The sequence below is a fragment of the Corvus brachyrhynchos genome, unplaced genomic scaffold, assembly GCF_000691975.1.
Source record: "Corvus brachyrhynchos isolate BGI_N302 unplaced genomic scaffold, ASM69197v1 scaffold70, whole genome shotgun sequence".
Lineage (NCBI taxonomy): Eukaryota > Metazoa > Chordata > Aves > Passeriformes > Corvidae > Corvus > Corvus brachyrhynchos.
In genome coordinates, this window is record NW_008236217.1 from 7805377 (window position 1) to 7823790 (window position 18414).

The following is an 18414-nucleotide window of genomic DNA, read 5'->3' on the forward strand; positions in this document are numbered from 1 at the left end:
AGAGGGAGCACGAGAGAGAGCTGTGTCTAGTGAATAAATGTTTACTGACTACAGAAGCAAGCCATGCACAATTTCTGTATCTGTTCAATTTCTATCTTACTTATTCCATTTGAATCTTAATGAAGAAGGATGTGAATAAATTGCTCTGAATCAGGCTGCACAGTCATCACATTTTATAGAATTTGTAACCCAATTGTGACCCCTGGAGGATAGCTACATGGCTGCTGCTGTGCCTGCACAGGTGTGTGTGATGCTGGAGAAGTGGTTCCAGATCAGAAAGCCCACAGAAGTGTTCTCCCAACCACTGAACTCATAAATGTGTGAAGCTAAAAGAGGAGCAGGAGGGCACAGAAGAGCAGCTATAAGCAGGTATCTGAATTTCAGCTCCTGAAGGTTAGCAAACTGTTCAATAAATGCAGAGGGCTGTTCATCTGTAGTGAGCAGCAGGAAGCATTGCAAGATATGTTAAAGTTGCTCTTTGCTACTGCTACCAGTGCAGCTGCAGTTGCTTTATAAATAGCTTTGTTTATCCAGTGTGTACATTTGGCAATTCACTCCAATAGCCAGAGTTTAGCATAAGATCACACATTTAAGATACCTGGGAAACTTGGGGAAACCTACTGGCCTTTCAGCAGAGTGCAAATACTGATTTAATGAAACTGCTATCCTTCTACAGTGGTATCGAAGAGCTCCAGATACAACCTGTAGTAGTGCAGGTGATTGCATAAAAGATCCCTCACAGGCAGAACTATTCAGATTAATCTGTACTCATGTTTCAGACATATTGTTGTGCTCAGAATGGCTGCTAAGCCTGGGTACAGAAAGTCACTACTGTATTGATGACCTATCACTGCTTCTCCTTGAGTATGGTATTTGTTGTTTTGCAAAGGGCTTTAGGGAGTTGGAGCACACAAAGGAAGCTGTAGAAATGTGAATTGCTGTCAGTCTCCAGTGCATCAGCTGTGAGTAGTGTTGATGCATACCTGCAGTGTGCTCAGTGTGCTCCACACACATGTGAGAACATATATATGAAAGTGTGAGAATGAAAAACAATCATGTGAATTATAGAAGTTGTAAGTTTCCAGTTGCCAGATTGGGGTGTCTGTGTTGTTCTGTCAGAAGCTTCTGAACCAGTTCACTTTTCCTGGCAAGCTGCAGGTGTTGGTATTACTGCCATTTTGTGTCAGCATGTAACACAGATTTTCAGCCCAGTTTGACACTTGCAACCAAGTTTGTTGTCGGCTACAACATGGAGTCTGTTGCCAGGGAAATTAAAAATTGCATTACAGGTATACAGACCTCCTGATGATGTAATTTCCTTGGAATGTCATAATTATCATGTCTAGTCAGGACTTCCTGTTGTTTAGTAAACCGGATCTAGATTCATCGCTTTGACTCTTGGTTTCTAAATCAGATGGGAAGTTCAAAAGCTGTTTCAGATGGTACAATTCATGCTTCTGTTTTTAGGTGACTTAAATATTGCAGTGATTAATACCATCAGCATGTATCAACTACACTTTTATTCTTAACATTTGATTGAATGCATTCTAATTTGTTTCTGCTTTTCCTTTTTTTTTTTTCCTGTCTTTTGATTGTGTATGTATATTTATTTATCGTGGAAATTTGTCAACACAAGAAAAAGAGTTGTGTATTGGAGGTGTTTGGGTTCCTGTGGTAGGCTCTCTGGGTTTTTGGCATAAGAAGCTAATAAAAGCTTGGGTGCTAGTGAAGTACTAACTGCTAGCATTTATGTTGCATCTGTAATTTCAGAATTAACATCATATATGAGCAAATTAACTAACTCTTGTTTTCTAGAGCTATAGATTTGGATGCAAAATAAGAAAAATTCTACTCTTAAGATGATGCTCTAAAGTTATTTCATTTTATAGTAGCATAGAATTTCTGGTAAAACCGTTTAGTCCTTCAGTTTTTGGTAAATTACTTTTGAACTTATTTGCCCAAGGAAGGTACTGTGGAAGAATCTAGAGGTCAGGAAAAAGAACTGATGGTATTACAGATAATGAGATTATAGAGGACATGAGAGAAGTTGCAGTAATTGCAGGAGTATGAGGCAGGGATGTAGGAAATACTTCAGGACAGCAAACTTTATTGGTTTCACAGCTCACAGAACAACCAGATTTGGCTTGACAGCTCCCTCAGAATCTCAGCCAGCCGGTACAAAACGTGACTGAGAATGCGAAAGCTGTGTTTGTTTTCCTGTTTGGAGAGAAGGCAAAATCTTTCCTGGTAGCTGAGACTTGTAAAAAATATAAAGCTGGAATGGACAGATGTTAAAGAGAAATTATTATAAGAAAGAAAGTGCTGAGATATTAAATAAGTACTTTGATATCAACAACAAGAGTAAAAAACTTGTAGGAGGGATAGGAGTGAAATATGTGTGGAGACATTTAATTTGGTTCCGCAGATAAGTGTTTTGTCCTTGAAAAAAGAAAGGAAGATTAGACATAGATTCCATTGTGCACAGGGGAGATCAGTATCTAAGCTAGTGACTAAGGGACAAGTAGTGAAATTAGAGCCATGGTAAGCAAAGATTGGTAATGACTGGATGAAGAATGAGACCTGCAAATTTGAATCTCATAAGAAGGAATTAGAGCTATAAGCTGATTCCTAAAAGCCTAGCAAATGGTGTCACTTTAAGGGTGCTAAACATTTTGAAGAATGATGAAGAGCTCCCTGCTGATTACAGTTCAGTTTGGAATGAGTAGAAGTAATTAATTAATATAGACCCAAAAATAGGAATTCTTTCAGAAGGTTGTCATGAGTATGGAAGATACGAAAGATCTTCTTGTAGCAATCCTAAGACGGAAAGAACAGAACCATAACAGAGTCACAAACAGAATAAACATATCAGGGACCTTGAAGTGTTCTAACAGGAGGTAACTGCTTACAGTATTGTCATTGCCTCTGAGAATGGCAAAATTAGTTAACAAAGCTTCTGGTAGTAAAGTATGTAATATGTATTGATAAACAATTTTGCTCAGTGCAAGCAATTTGAAATTTACTACTGATAACAGCAGTAGTATTATGTTAGTACAGACTTCTTCTTTCTTGGAGAACTCAGAGTCCCCTTGTGTGAAAGAGCTCTTTGCAAACAGTTTGCAGGAGAGATTCCCTGCCTTGCAGAACTTACAGTCTAAATGAATAAAGCAGACAATGATGTGATGGGAATCAGTAGCTTAGCTTGTCCACAGTCAGTAGCAAAACAGGGATAGAATTAATTCTTGTTTCCCAATTCTGTACCAGTTCTTTTTGACAGTGTTTCCTATATGAGGTAAAGCTAGAAAATACTGTTCTTTGAAACAGAGAAAGACTAAGCATGTGGTAAGTATCAGGGCTTGTTAGCTTTGTGCTAACAGCAGCGCTCCCCTGAGACAGCTTCTGGATCAGCGTTAGCTTGTACTTGACTGCAGCATAGGCTTGATGCTTGGAGCATAGGTTTCATGTGAATTTGGCTTTGGCTGCATCCATCCATATAGGTGCTTGCCTATGATTAAAAATAATTTATATGTACATTCAAGAAACAAAGAAGCACGACTAGAAGTTATTGTTGAACACTGGTTTGTGAGCTCATAAACATAACTGAAAGTGAGTGAAAAGGAACAGCACAATTGCAGTTGCAACATAGATGATCATCTATGCAAAGGAGGGAAGAGAGAAGTGGTAGGGGAGAAATGGTGCTGGTTTTTAGCAGGAACAGGTACTTGAACAATGGAGTATTGCATTTCATCAAAGAAGGACCTTGTGTACATAAATGTGTGGCAACTTTCTTGCTCTCTAAGCACTGTGCAGTACAACAGAGCTTCCAGCAGTTCTTATATTGCCCTGTTTCATTTTACTGAGGGTTCAAAGAAGAAACCAGGTGACACAGTGCAAAATTTATCCCTCACCAGCAAAAAACCCCCCATGTTTAATTATAAAGTACTGAATGCTAAGATTAGATTGGGTCTTTTGGCACAGTTACTGCCTTGTGCTACAATCTACAGTTTTATATATAGGATACCAAATCACTCACGGAAACAACTTTGATATTCAGCAGTTTTGTGGGTTGCAGAATACTGTTGAGCCAACATTTTCATACTTAAATGCTGTTTGTAGAGAATTGCCCATAGACATACTGACTGAATCAATCATCATATGTGAAATTCAAAGAGAAAAAAATCATTTTATGTGTGTGCGTGTTTAAATCAGTATTTTTGGTCAATATTTGATTGATCTGTGGGTCTTTTATTTCTTGTAAAGCTGGAAGAGATGTGTACTGTACTTCTTCAAAACAGCAAAAGATAGCTGAATTATACTTAGGTATATTATAGTAACAAGGAAATCTAGAGATGCTGCATCTGTGTTGCCAGGTAATGTGGACTTGGCTAAATGAGAGGATGGCAGGACTGCTCACCCTTGGTTCTTTTGACGGCTACAGACTCACCGTGACAACAGAGATGTGTTGAATAAATTTTTCCAAGACTTGTGTTGGGCCTCATGGTGTTACATGCTCACAGTGCATGTGGAAAGTACCACAGAGCTATATTTACTGTGATATTAAGTCAGGGCTAGCTCGGGTCTACAGATTTTCTGTGTTGTTTAAGAGGATACATTGCTCATTAATTGTGCTGGCAGATCAAGAGCTAAATGCATTTATGGAGGAGACCTTCAAGCCCAGAAACATATTTCCATTCTGCTTTTAAATGCACTTGTGTTCTATTATTTTGCTAAGTTTTTCCTGGAATTAGAAGACTATGAAAAATATTTAACTACATCTAAATGAGGGGTAAACTATCTTCAAGTAGTTTGATAATTTCAAAAAATTAATGGGCCATTTCTGATAGGAGCTACAGATTCTAATATGACCTTGAAATTTTCTGGGTCCTTCTTGATTCTTCTGATATTTCTTAATGTGTTTTTGTTGGCCTGCTGATGATTGAGGACAAACTGTGGCAGGGTTTTCTTTGCAAACTTTCTTCATTGTGCATTCAGTACAAAAGTGGTTTTAACTTCTAGATTTTTCTAGCTTTTGGTACCTAGATGAATTCTGTGTTGTCTGCTGAGTCTGGTTCATGGGTTCCTGGAATAGGGGTGCTGGTGCCAATGTTCTTATAGGAGTCTTATGGACTCATAATATTTCTGTATGACCTGTGCTGTCTTTTTAGATTAATTTCCAAATGTTTAAATGAGTTTTTTTTCCCCTTTGCTGACAGTTTCAGTAAATTTTGAACCTATTAAATTAATAATTAAATAATTTCTCTTAGGCAGTTAAAATTCCCTGTATTGAGGCCATTAAGTGAATTTTGCAAAATCCATTTTTGAAAGAGCAGTTGCTTTGTGTGGGTCTGATACAGAAACTGCAATACTGTTTGCATGAAATACAGTGCTGATAAGAAACTCCTCTGACAAAGCACTCTAGTTCTTCTCAAGGCATATATAGTGTTTCAGAATGAAATTATCTTGAAAATTGCCCCAATATTAGATGTGCCTTTTGTTTTCCACCTACATACTTGCATAAGGCAGACACTTGTTGAATCTTTTCCCCTTGTCATGAGTATAACCCAGTTCATATGTTTACAATGCTGTCCATTTTATAATTCAGATCCATCTTTAGGTTGCAGGAGAGAAAACGGGTAAGCAAAAACTTTAAAAAAGCTGTAGTTGTTAAAGTGGTGGCAGTGAGTAATAACTTTTATGAGTCTCTAAATCATGACAGTAAAGGAAAGGTCAGCCCACATCTTTCATTCATCACCTTTCTAAATTGCTGTGGTGAAAAAATGTTTAGCATACAGAACATCATTACCAAAAACTGTAGTTGAATAAGCAGAAGGTCAAGGATCATAGGGATATTTCCTACCTTCTTCCTTCCTTTTCCTCAAAGAAAAAACATGGCATTCATTGTTCTACTAGACTACATTTATAAGGAAGTATTGATAGAGACTGTGTACTTTATAATTCATAACTGAAATAGAGAAATAATTTGAAAATATTTGTATTGTCTCAAAAAAGAAGAAAAAATTAGGGTTTCATTAACAGTTTACATAGTGAAATTACTGGATTAAGAAAGGAGAAATTGGGACAGAGTATCTGTGAATTCGTTTTTAACATTGAAAATGCTGTGTCAGGAAAAGAAAATTGTAAAGGAAGAATGGAAGGCACTGGAAATTTTTTTTAAACAGCAGGTAGCATACCAAGCATACCTCCTCACTAGAAAGGTGAGATGTAGTTCCTTGCCATTATTTCTTTGCTTTTTATTTTAATTCTACTTATCTAAATGCAGCTCTGATTCTCTGAAATTTCATCTGTAATACATTTATATTTGTAATTATCAAGGTCACACAGCTATTTAATTACCCAGTCTGGGTTTCCTTATTTTCTTTTTCAAGCTTTTTCACTAATTGTAGTTGAAAATGTGGGAGGGAAACTTAAATGCTTCCTATCTGGTTACAGTTTTCATCACAGATGAACCTCCATACTCTAGGGGGTGCAGAATTATTCCTGTGAGTCATGGCTTTTATGGGTGATGGGAGAAGAAATGAAAAAAACAGAGTTGCATTATGACAGCAAAGACCCCATGAAAGTAAATAAAATTGGTCATCCTAAAAAAATAACACCAGTAGAGGCTTAAAGAGAAAGAAGACAATTATTTTAGGAGTTATTGAAGCAGAAGTATATATGTAATTCCTTATGTATCCTTGGAGCAACACTTATTGCATCTACAATTCCTGGAAGTTTTCTTATGAACTCTAAAAGCCTGTTGAAGAAACGAAAGTAAAGTGTTTAAAAAAAAAATCAGTAATAAGGAATACAGTAGAGCAATGCAATCTTGTCTCCTCATTTAGACTAAATAAAGCAGCAAAAGTACCCGTTCCACAAATGAATTATTTTCCTCATATACTGAGCAGGTTGTTACTCATTTTTATCGGGTAAAACATTGGCTCCTTTGATTTAGTGAAAATTATGCCACTGACTTTCCATGAGCCAGCATTCTCCCTCTCATTTTCTCTTGCTCTCATTTTCCCTCTCACTTATTCTCTCCCTCTTTTTCTCTCTCCCTTTTTCTCTTACAAACACACAAAATCCTTATTGTCCTGGGGAAGCTTCTCAGCTAGTGCAAAATGATATAACTTCCATGCATAGAGGTATGGATGTGATTCCCATTCCCATGGAGTCCAGTTTTCAGTGCTCTTCCTGAATGAATTGATCAGTGTTTTCCTCACTTGTATTGCTGTTCTTACATTAGTTTCCCACAGTTCAAGCCACTTTTCCTGCTTCCATTTCTGCTTTTCCCAGTCAATTCCAGGTCTTTGAAATCCTGTCCCCATCCAACATCTGTTGCCTATTAAACCAGCTTAGGAAACTAATTGTCCTTTCTAATCTTTCCCTTTCCCAGGCGAAGAAATAATGGGGAGAGAATGACAAAACTAAGTTACTTTGCAGATCTACTCTATCTGCAAATGAGTGGAAATTTCCTTCTACCCATGGTTTCTGTCTTTTATAGGGTGAGGTGCTCCTTGTTTTCTGATCTCCTTGTTTTCTGATCTCCTTGTATGCAACCAAGACATCTGTGTGATAATGTATGAATTACTATCACCTTATTTTAGGTAATTTTGTAAAGGTGCATAAGTGTTGGCACATTTTGGTTGATGAGGTTACACTTCTCATAAAGAGACATAAAAAACCCCCAGTTTCTAGTTCTATGGTAGAATTAATACAAAAAAAGGATACCAATAATGAAACATCTTTAAACTGAAAAAACATTTCTAATACAGTTTTTCCCTATTAACTATTTGACATAAAACAGTACGATGGAAGCATATAAAAGTTTTATTGTCATATATTTCGTATGCATGATATACCAGAGCTCTGACTTCATGATTTGTTTCTTATGCAGCTCATCCCAAATTATCCTATAAAATATTTTTACTGTACTACCTTGCCATCTTTAACATAGCAATCTATTCATTTGTATCTTTCATGGTATGCAGCAAATTGTGTGTACAAAACAAGTAAATGTATGCAGGTATGTTTAAGGAAAGAAAATAGTAGCTGCTAACCTCTTTAACCAGTATCATATAACCTTTTTTCCTGCCTTATTTTCATTACCCCAGATGGTAATTTTGGGTCTTTGTTTACTATTTATCTTGCAGCAGTGTGTTTATTACTACAGTTTAAGCGCATCTAATTTAAAGTGTCAGAGCTTCAGGAAAGGAAGAAACAATCCAATTTTAAAGTATCTTAATGTTTCCACTGTCAGAATTTTATAGCAAAAATGTCTCAAAGACCATAAATGGCAATAAATAATTTAAAGTGACCAGCTGAATGTATATCATTGGAAACATTAATCTTTATGAAAGTGTCCCTTCTTTATAAATAGTGAAAACTGCAGCGCCTTTCTTCTGAATGCACTAAGATGTTTAGCTTTATAATACTGGTGTAATTTTCGTTTCTGGTCCCTAAGTAGTAGTGGAAACTTCTGTTAGTTTTCTAAAAATAATTTTTAAAATGTTCGTGCTATGACAAATAAAGGAAGCAAGGAAATGATGCAGACAACAACACAGCAGAGTATCAAGGGGAAGAAAGGATACATGAAGAAATATATGCCATACTGAGTATCAGAAGTCTAGAAGAATTGTGGGAGTTTCAGATAAAAAGGTTTCAGGTACACCTGAGAGGTTTGACAAAGAAGGTTATGCTTAATTATATGGTATTTACTAAATGTGGTGGAGATTACACGAGCAGCCAAAGAAAAAATTATTATATGGCAGGGCTCATGAAGTATCTGAGGTTGTCCTACCAGGCAGGAAAGCAAGAGATAAGATGAAGGGTGAGATATACAATAGATGACCAGAGAAGCATGGAAACCCAAGGAATTGAATTGCAAAAGTATATGAATTGACAGCAGCCACTGGTAAGCCCATATCTAAAACAAAGCAAAACAAAGCCAAACAGTAAATTTTCAATGTGTTTATATCATTTGCAATGTAAGGCTATTTGTGGAGGATATAAAGTAGTGCATTTAAGGTCTGACACCTAAAATGGTGGAGATGAACATGTTATCACTTTTAAAAGAGGTGTGATTATATTACAGAAATCAACCTTATGCAGTAGACCCACTTAGTGGGTCATCAGAATCAAGTGATTCTTTAAGCCTATCATTGGATAAGATTAAACACTTTTCCCTTGCAAAATAGTAATATTTTTAAAAATTAAAAAGCCTAGAAATGTATTCAGTACATTTTTAAAGAAATTAAAATAAAAATCTGAAGAGCAGTAATCCATGCAGGTCTATTGTCTGGGAAGCCAATTTAGGAAATACTCCAGCTCCTTTACCTGACTTGAGCTGTGCAGTGAATGCATTACCTACAACAATAAGTTGAAACAAAATATTAAACTTGCTCAGCATACTCAGTATTTATTATCATTTTTATTGAAGGCAGATACTGGGAATTGTTATCCCATAATCCATCAAGGCAGCTGAAGAATTATGTAGTGCAGAAGTGTGTGCAATTCTAAATACATTACAGGAAACAAAATTTGGGGAGGTTGAACCGGTAGCTGTTGATTTGGTGGGATATATTTTCAACCAGAAATGTTGGCCCTATAAGCACTATTCAGCCAAGTAAGCATTTAGCTTTATTATGAATTAGAGCTGTGAGTTCTGATTTCAGAAGAGTGGAGAAACTGGATGCAGTAGCACATAACAGTGTTAGTACCTACACTGTGTGCCTGCGATGATTTGTGCACTTGCTTTTCAGAGGACCATTCTGTAAATGCCATCCTTTATCACTGTAGAGGTAATAAAAGCAGCATCCCCAGAAGTGTTCATTTCTGATGGAATTCATTGCTGATCTCATCTATTTAAGTGAATGCAAATGAAAGCTCTCTCTCCTGTTTCTCTGAAGGATTGATGCATTTCTGACTTGTGAGCAATGCTCAGTGTCAGTCTCCAGAAACAAATGGAGGAAGATTGACACAGAATGGGTTCCTGCCTCAAGTAGCCACAGGATTTAATCTCCTTGCATCTCTGGGTGTATATGTGTCAGTCATAAAGCAATCTTTGAGTTACTTATCTCCTGACATAATTCAAATCTCTCAGAAATGTTATTTTCCTATTAAAAAGAAGGATTGACTTTGCAAGGCCCCAGTGGGCTATAGAAAATATTGGAAAAATTGCTATCAATAAATAAAGGAAATATAGAACTGGAGAAAGAGCTCGTTTTGTTCACATTTATGGAAACTTTCATATGTTCTGTTGTTTCACTGCACTAGAGACATGCTACTTCCATTGTAAGGTAATTTAGTGTGATGTATTGTGTATTTGTACTTAAAACTAAAAATTGAATTTTTCTAGCAGCAGAGAACAGTAACAGCCCTGCAGGATATACACCAGCTCACTAGTTAGGCCACTACCTGCAGTTTTAAAGTTGCACTATACTGGAGGCTATTAGTCAGCACCATGGTTTCTAGTGCTGCTTACATAAGAGAAGTTGCATTAGAATTTAAAAACAAAAAAGAGCATTTGAGAGAGAAATAGCCTTCCCTAAAGTGAGAGAAGGAAGAGGTTTGCTTTGGAAGCTTGTTTTGCTGTTGCTCACTTTGAAATCTCTTTGTGGTAAGTTTGTTTGGTGCCTTTTGAAATTGTCAGCATGCCAATGCCTTTTTAAAAGATGCATACTGGGGACAGCATGAGAGGTCCTGTTGCTGAAGAATTGTGTGTCACGTCCTGATTTACACTACAGGAGGGAGGCTGAAATATGCTTTTTAATGCCCTCATAACTCAGTAATCCTCATAGTACTGTAACTTCATGTTGTTTTGAAGAAGACTGCTTCTATTTTCTTGAGGAAAATGCTGTTTAAAGACCACATGGTTTATTTGGCTATGTTAGGCTGGAAGCTTCCTGCAAGAATCAGAAAAAGTTTGTGACATTCACTTATATTTCTGATGGAAATGTATTTCTACTAATTTTTTTTTTACCAGTTTTCATTGTATTAGTAATTTATATCCATGTGATTTGATTTTACTGGAGTACATTATTAATTTGCAGCCTCTTATTCTGGAATGTGGACTGCTGACTTTGAGCTGAAAGAGGTGCTACAACCTGCTGCCCAAGTGACTTACAGGGTGATCTGCCAATATTGCTGCTTTTGAATTTAAATCTACTCTTATGTAGACCATGTGAGAGGTTCTTTGTTGTTCTGTCTTGTGTAGTCAAGGTGCACTGACAGTATAAGAAGTAGTACTCTTTCTGCACACCTTGCTTCATTCACTTCTTATTAAAACTGTTTGTTTGTTTTTGTTGTTTTCAATTGCATTTTCTGTAGTCATTTCCTCCTGTGCAGAGTTCAGGTTGATGATCTGAGCTCTCACAGACCAGCTTTTTGCAAACTTCCTATCCTAGGGCTGAAAGTGTATGTATCAAACTTGCATTCTTTTTTATCAAACTTCCACTTAAGCTTCTGGGCTTTGATGGTGTTGTTAGTTCTATGCTTTTCATCCTCTTCAATTTATTTGCTTTTATGTAGGAAAGGTCAAATGCTGCACATGAACCAATGTTTGCATTTTGAAGTGTTTGCAGAAGAACCAGGGTGCTATGTTCTTCCCTCCTGCCTAGAGCAGTCTTCCTTTTCAGTTCACAGGGAAGATGTGCATTTTGTTATGCAGTGTGTGGCTGGATAATACATAAAGCTTGCTCCCAGTTAATTTTCAGCTGTTAGTTTGGAAACAAAACTGGAAAGCAAAGGCATATGTTAATGATGATCACATACATTAGGATGCCCATAAGGTCACTCCAACTTGGTGGAGTTGGACTAGATTCCCAGAGGTTCCTTCCAACCCTAACAATTCTGTGATTGCTTGAAATTGGTTTAAAAAAACCAACCAAACACAGACTTTTTCTTGCCATTGCAAAAAAAAATAAAAAAACCCCCCAAACCCTATCTTTGTTACTTTTAGAATTCAAAGTTGCATTTGGACCATCACAGTTTGTAACTGATTCTACTTAACTCCATTCTGTATTTCCTGTCTGCCCTAACCCATGAACCCAGAAGATTTTCACAGAGGAATAACCATGGGTTTGTTACTGGTACAGTAAGAAAACTCTCTGAATAGATCTTATACAAAGAGATGCAGAAACATACAGTGACATAGTCTTGTATGATAGTGATTTCATTGCAACTACAAATTGGTTTTGGTTTCATATAACTTAAAGGTGGTAGCCCTTTATATTTTCCTTTGGAAGATGCCATGCTTTCAGAATTATGTATATGTGTGTCCAGACAGTATATATAGTTGTATGAGCTTTTTAGTGTGTAGTTCATTTGTGGTTTAGGTTTTAGGAAAATGTATCAAATTTCATAATCATAAGCAGGTTTTATGTCCTATATAGCATGCATATGTTGAATGTACAGTGTGTGTGTGTATATATATATGTAAGACTTTCTAGTTTTTCTAGTTCCCAATACAAAGTTAGCCCCCAGGCCACTGTTTTGTTTGCCCTGTTATAGGTATTTGGAAGATTTAGGAGGGAACTTTTATTGCAAGTATTAATATATTGATATTTACTGGTATTTTTATTCATAATAAGTATATATCTTAACTGCATTCCTTACGTATTATTCAGATTTTGAATAATTTGGAGACCTGCATCAGGGTTGATAAAATGCTTTCCAAAATGATTAAACATGTGGTTCAAGTAGGACATTTCCTATTATTATCAGTTATAAAATATTCTGGTTTTATTTTAAGGCTTTTTATATATTACAGGTTCTGATAATATCAAGACTGGTTGTTTCAATTTCGTTTCACATGTCAGAAACTAATGGTGTTCAAATTCTAGATGAACAGAAAAAACCCAAAGCCATTAGGTAGGAGTTGCACTGCTTTAGATTGGAAGCAATCATTTCCCCATCCTTTCATTTTATGCTGGTTTTCAATTGCTAACAGTTTTCAAGAAAAGCAGACATGGAATCAAGCTGTAGAATATAATACCCTGGCTTTTTCTAGGGTTTGCCACATAACTGAATACCAAATGAACACAATCTCTGTAATTTCCAGGCATAAGTAACATGGAATTAATCTGGGAACAGCTATATTTGCTCAAATATTTCTCTGAAATATGATTTTAACAGAAAAGAGCAATTGTTCAAAATAAGTGTATCCAGACTGAGAATTATTTAGGAATATCTGGAATCGAAAGTGCTTAACACCTGAGACGTCAGCTCATGCTTATGTCATACCAAAACTGCAGCAGAAAGTCATCACATCAGAGTGGCATTTCCTTTCTGTGCTCTGGGAAGCCTCAGAACCTGTAAGAGATACATCTAATGGAGATAATTGCTGCCAGATGTGCAGAGAGAGAAGAAACCTCAAAGCATACCCTGATTTATCCCTTTTTTTTTTTTTTTTTGATAGAGTGGTTGTCCTTGCAATGTGAGGTGATAGCTGACAGTAGTATATTTTCCCTCCTAACTATAACCACAAAATTAAAAATTTAGTTTAATGAATTTGAAATAGCTTTAAATAGAATTGAGCTGGCAAAAATTTGTGCTTGTTTAGCTTGAAAGATCCTTTTTTCCTCAAATAAGACTCCAATTAATTGACCATTTCTAAATGTAAAAAGTATCATTTTAACCAATTTCAGGGTATTTCAGGCTAATACTATTTTAGCATGTTTTACTACAAATTTCTAATGCAAAAGAACCAAGATTTGGTAAGTGCTAGGAAAAGACTAGTACAGGAAATAGTGAAATTTATGAAACATAAATGAGATTGGTATGCCTCTGTTACCAACAAACAAGTATATAAGTTTTTGCTGAACGTTTGTTGTTTGCTAACTCTTTCCTGAACTAATGAACATCAGCTAAATTGCTGGTCTCAGTCACTCGTTTTGTAATCCAACCACCCTCCACATAAAGACACTCTTCAGTTGCTCATACTTTCTGTCCTCATTTTCAGCATGTGATGTATTACTTTTCACTTAGTTACTAGTTCATTGAACTTATTAATTTCAAACAAATGTTGTCTCACCTTCATCTTGGCAGAATACCTACATAATTGACACTATTCATTTTACTTCTGCCTATGTTGAGTGTTGGGTGACTTTTTTAGCTCACTTCATTGATAAGAGGAAATATGAAGAACATACAGATTTTTAGGAAGCCTTTGAAGAGGCTATTAAATCATCAGGATAACTGCAAGAGCTACTGTAATACTATGTTCTGTGCCAATATACATACAATAGGTTTTATCTGAATGTTATTTTTTCAGATAAAGGAGTGTCATTCCTTGTGACAACTTTGCTATTTTTATTCGGGTTAGGTAACAGGAACCTTCATGTCAAGATATTGAAGTGTCTTTTTGGAAACAGCTGAAAAGTCCTGCTTATTCTTTCTGAAAATATTTGGGTTTTTTTATAAATATCTCACAGTCACTGAACACATCTGGCATTTTCTCCATTGGGTATTTCTCTCCAGAAATAAAAAATGTCATATTTTTAAAATCCTGCTGCCATACTTGGGCTGTTGAGTATATCAGGAAAAGAAATATATACTTGGATATTAATTTATATTTGGATGTGATTTAAAGTCTATAGAGTTTAATAGGTAGCACACCTAATACTGCCACATGCTGTGTGGATAGTCTTCTTCCAGTATAAGGAAGTGTTGTTTTGTTTGCTTGTGTCACTTTTGAGATGGTTGAAGCATAACACTTAGAAGCTTAATTAAAAAAAAAACCAACATGTGGGAACTTGACTCCTTATTAGCATATTTGGTAGAATTTTTCTTCTGAGTAGATAGACTCTTAGACAATATTATCAAAATACGAATCTTAGAGCAAGCTACTAGAGCTCAGGATCTGGGGGAAAGACCAAACTAAGCCTTGAATTGAAAGTGATGTGGAAGATGGGAGATAACTGAAATTCATGCTTCTTCCTGTGATCCCATTCAGACCCTTTTTCTTTGTTAAATCTAGGGGAAAAAAAGGAAAAAAAAAAAAAAAAGAAATCCAATGCTGCAACAGGGAATTGAAAGTGATGTGGAAGATGGGAGATAACTGAAATTCATGCTTCTTCCTGTGATCCAATTCAGCCCCTTTTTTTTTGTTAATTCAAGGGGAAAAAAAGGAAAAAAAAAAAAAAAGAAATCCAATGCTGCAACATTTCTTGAGAGGGTCATGGTAGCTATCTGCTTACTTCAGACACTTCTGGGGCATATAGTGATCACTCTTAAAACTTTCCCTCTGCTAATTACAGATAAATAAAGTATTTTATTTTTATATTCATTCATGGAAAGCATTGTCTTTAAAGTCTAACTTCCTAAGTAACTTCCCTTCAGAGCTTGTTCCCTTTTCAATCAATAGAAGAAAGACAGCAATCAAAAATGAAAATATTCTTCAGGCTTCAATCCCAGGCCCAGCAAGACAAAACATGAGTTAAAATTTTAGTAAGATAACAAGTGCTCTTGTTTGTTTAAGTAGGTAAGTAAATGCAAGAGTTAAATATAGATTAAGATGATTTTACTGTGACTATACTGGAGACTCTTTGACCCACTTCAATAGAGTTTGCTCTTAAAAATTCCTGCACTGAGCTCTGGTCTCTGAAGCTCATGTTGCCTCTTTTCTGGGGGCCCTCATTCCCCAGGCTTGCCTTGGCAGATGGTTTCATTCTCTCCTGTCTCTCTGCCCCGTTCAACCTGGTCAATCAACACTTCTGTTCTTATGCCCTCGCTGTTCTGGTCCCTGCAGTTTGTAGATTTCTGCCAAATATTTTACCAGTTTGTCACAGGGAATGTGTTGATACTATGTAATTATGAAATTGCTTACTTTTTTTGATTCAGCATAAACTGTCCCTCATTAGACAATCATTAGAAAGTGCACATGATATTTTCGTTTCACTACTAAATGTCTTTCTGTGACAGTGTTGGTTATTGTTTGTATGACATAATGTTGTTATTTAGTCTGTGATTTCTAATAGCAGGCATTAACACTGATTAGTATCAATTATTTCTTTGTTATTAGCAAATGTCAGGGAATAGAGATGTGTTCCTTAGTGTTTCCCAGTAAAACACATTCTGATGCATGCAAAAATGCTATTATACAAAGCATTTACAATTTCCAAGAACATTTTAAGCAAAACATCTTTTGATGATATACCTGGTTTTTTTCATAATGAGTTTCAGTACCACACAAGATTCTGGCGTTACCCATGGAACTCTCCAGTTCAGAAGACACGCATTATCACTCAGGTTGGCACACACTTAGGTGTCTTGCTGATTTCAAGGACTAGCATTCCTTGTTTACAGTATGACTCCGATATGCAGTGGATGTCACTTGGCATCTTCACATGGTGAGAGCATAGAGCAGCATCCTGCTTTTTCCAGAACAGTTAGGACTCTCTCGATGAACAAACAGCTTAATGATGTCTACAGCTACCAGCTGAGTATCCATGTTAGGTGAGAGGAGAAAGGCAACTGTGTCCTGTACCCAAGATACTACAGTTATGAGCTCCAGGAATGCTGCCAATGGATAAACTTCAGCTTCAGAAACAGCAGATGAAGAATCAGCCACTGGAAAATTGCCAGCCTACTTTCCAGACTATTTCAGTTTGAATTGTCCTGTGTTTTCAGTTTGTGCTGAGCACAGAGTTGATAATATAGAGATGGTTTTGGTATTGCTGAGCAGGGCTTGCACAGAGCCAAGGCCTTTTCTGCTTTTCCTACAGCCACACTGCTGAGGGAGTTGGGGGTGCATGGTAGGGTGGGAGGAGACACAGCCAGGACAGGTGACCCAAACTGACCAAAGGGATCATGCTCAGCATATAAAGTGGGGAGAAGGAGAAAAGGAGGGACATTTGGAGTGTTGGCATTTGTCTTCCAAGTAGCCATTGCATGTGATGAGGCCCTGTTCTCCTGGAACACCTGCCTGTCCATGGGAAGCAGTAACTTAATGCCATGTTTTGCTTTGCTTGTGTGTGCGTGTCTTTTGCTTATTAAAGTGCCCTCATCTCAACACATGAGTTTTCCAGCTTTTACCCTTCTGATTCTTTCCCTGATCCTGCTGGTGGGGGAGTGAGTGAGCTGCTGTGTGGGGCTTGGCTGCTGGCTTGTTAAACATGACACTATTCAGCCCATTGATGAGCCTGCAATGACTGCTTTTTGTTATTATGAGACAAGGATTTGATTTTTCTTCTTGTCTTGTTCCCTGAAGGAGTAGGTCCCTGGAAGTCTGCACAAAGAATAAAAGAAAAACGCTTTTCCTCATTCCCCATTGATTCTGTGTCTTCTTAGGAAGCCACATTGATGAATTTTTAGAAATGGAATTCCATATCCACCATACTGAAGGAAGAAAGTTTTAAACAAATGAACTTTTAGGGATCAACTCTTGAACTCTTATCAAAAATGGCAATCATTGAAATACATAGCCCTCAATTATGGTTATTCTGCCCCTCTTTCTTTCATCTATCAGCTATCCCATTCCCTGTCTCTTTCCAAGAATCTTTCTCATGAGAGCCTGCTTCACTGGCAGGTCTTAGTATGAGTATCTCCTACAAATAGGCTACACAACAGAACAACTACTGCTGAGAAAAAGAAAGGTGATTAGAGCTCCATTAAAAAAATGAGAGTCATTTTTTGGAAGTTTGGAATTTTCCAGATGGTGGCCCTGTGCATTAGTAGGACCCCTGCCTGAAGGAGATTGGTTTGTGCTCTGAACCTGCAAAAGCCTTGCTTCTGAAACAGACAGCAGATACATCGTATCAATTTAATGTATGCTAAAGATGTGGAAATTGTTGGACTGTTCTTGGACCACTCTGTCAAAGTGGAGAGTTTGAGATTTTTAAATTAGTATATATTTAGTTTTGTTCTTCAGCCTGAGTTATTTTGAACTTTCTGGTCATTAATGGCAGGCTGGGATGTCAGTCATTTTCAAGGACTCATGTCTGCCACTTTACCTTGACACCAACAGGAAGAGTCAGTTTACTCTTTTAGCTTTCCTGTTAAATACATTTTTACTTCCCTAGAGATTTTGATAAACCTGTTTCTCAGGTGCCTTCTTTGTTAGTGTTCTATTCGGTGTAAAGAAAGATGCTTTTTGAGTGCTTATGCTATTGCGAGCTGAGCAAGACAGTCTTGGTATCTAGATCCTTGTCTCTTTATGTTAAAAGGCTGAAAGTCCACCTTCTTCACTGAGCCTCTACTTCCATTCTTCAAGCGTGGGAGCTGGAGGGCTTTAGGGATTAGACTACTCTTGCAGTCCCCAGTCAGGAAAGGTGTGATTAACAGTAGTGATGTTTCCAGTAGGCAGATCCAGATTTTCAGTGTAGTGTGTGTCCATCAGGCTCCCTCTTTCATACAGCTTTGCTATTCTGCGTTGCTTACCATGGTGACAGTTTCTCCACCACTTCTCGCAAAGTGTAT

At 36.9% G+C, this 18414-nt stretch overlaps 1 protein-coding gene across 1 annotated transcript in view; it reads left to right on the top strand.

Annotated features, from left to right (window-relative positions):
* PARK2 (parkin RBR E3 ubiquitin protein ligase) overlaps positions 1-18414 on the top strand; it is a gene marked incomplete at its 5' end in the record, with an annotated part of 569778 nt that overhangs the window by 467 nt on the left and 550897 nt on the right. The window lies entirely within an intron of this gene.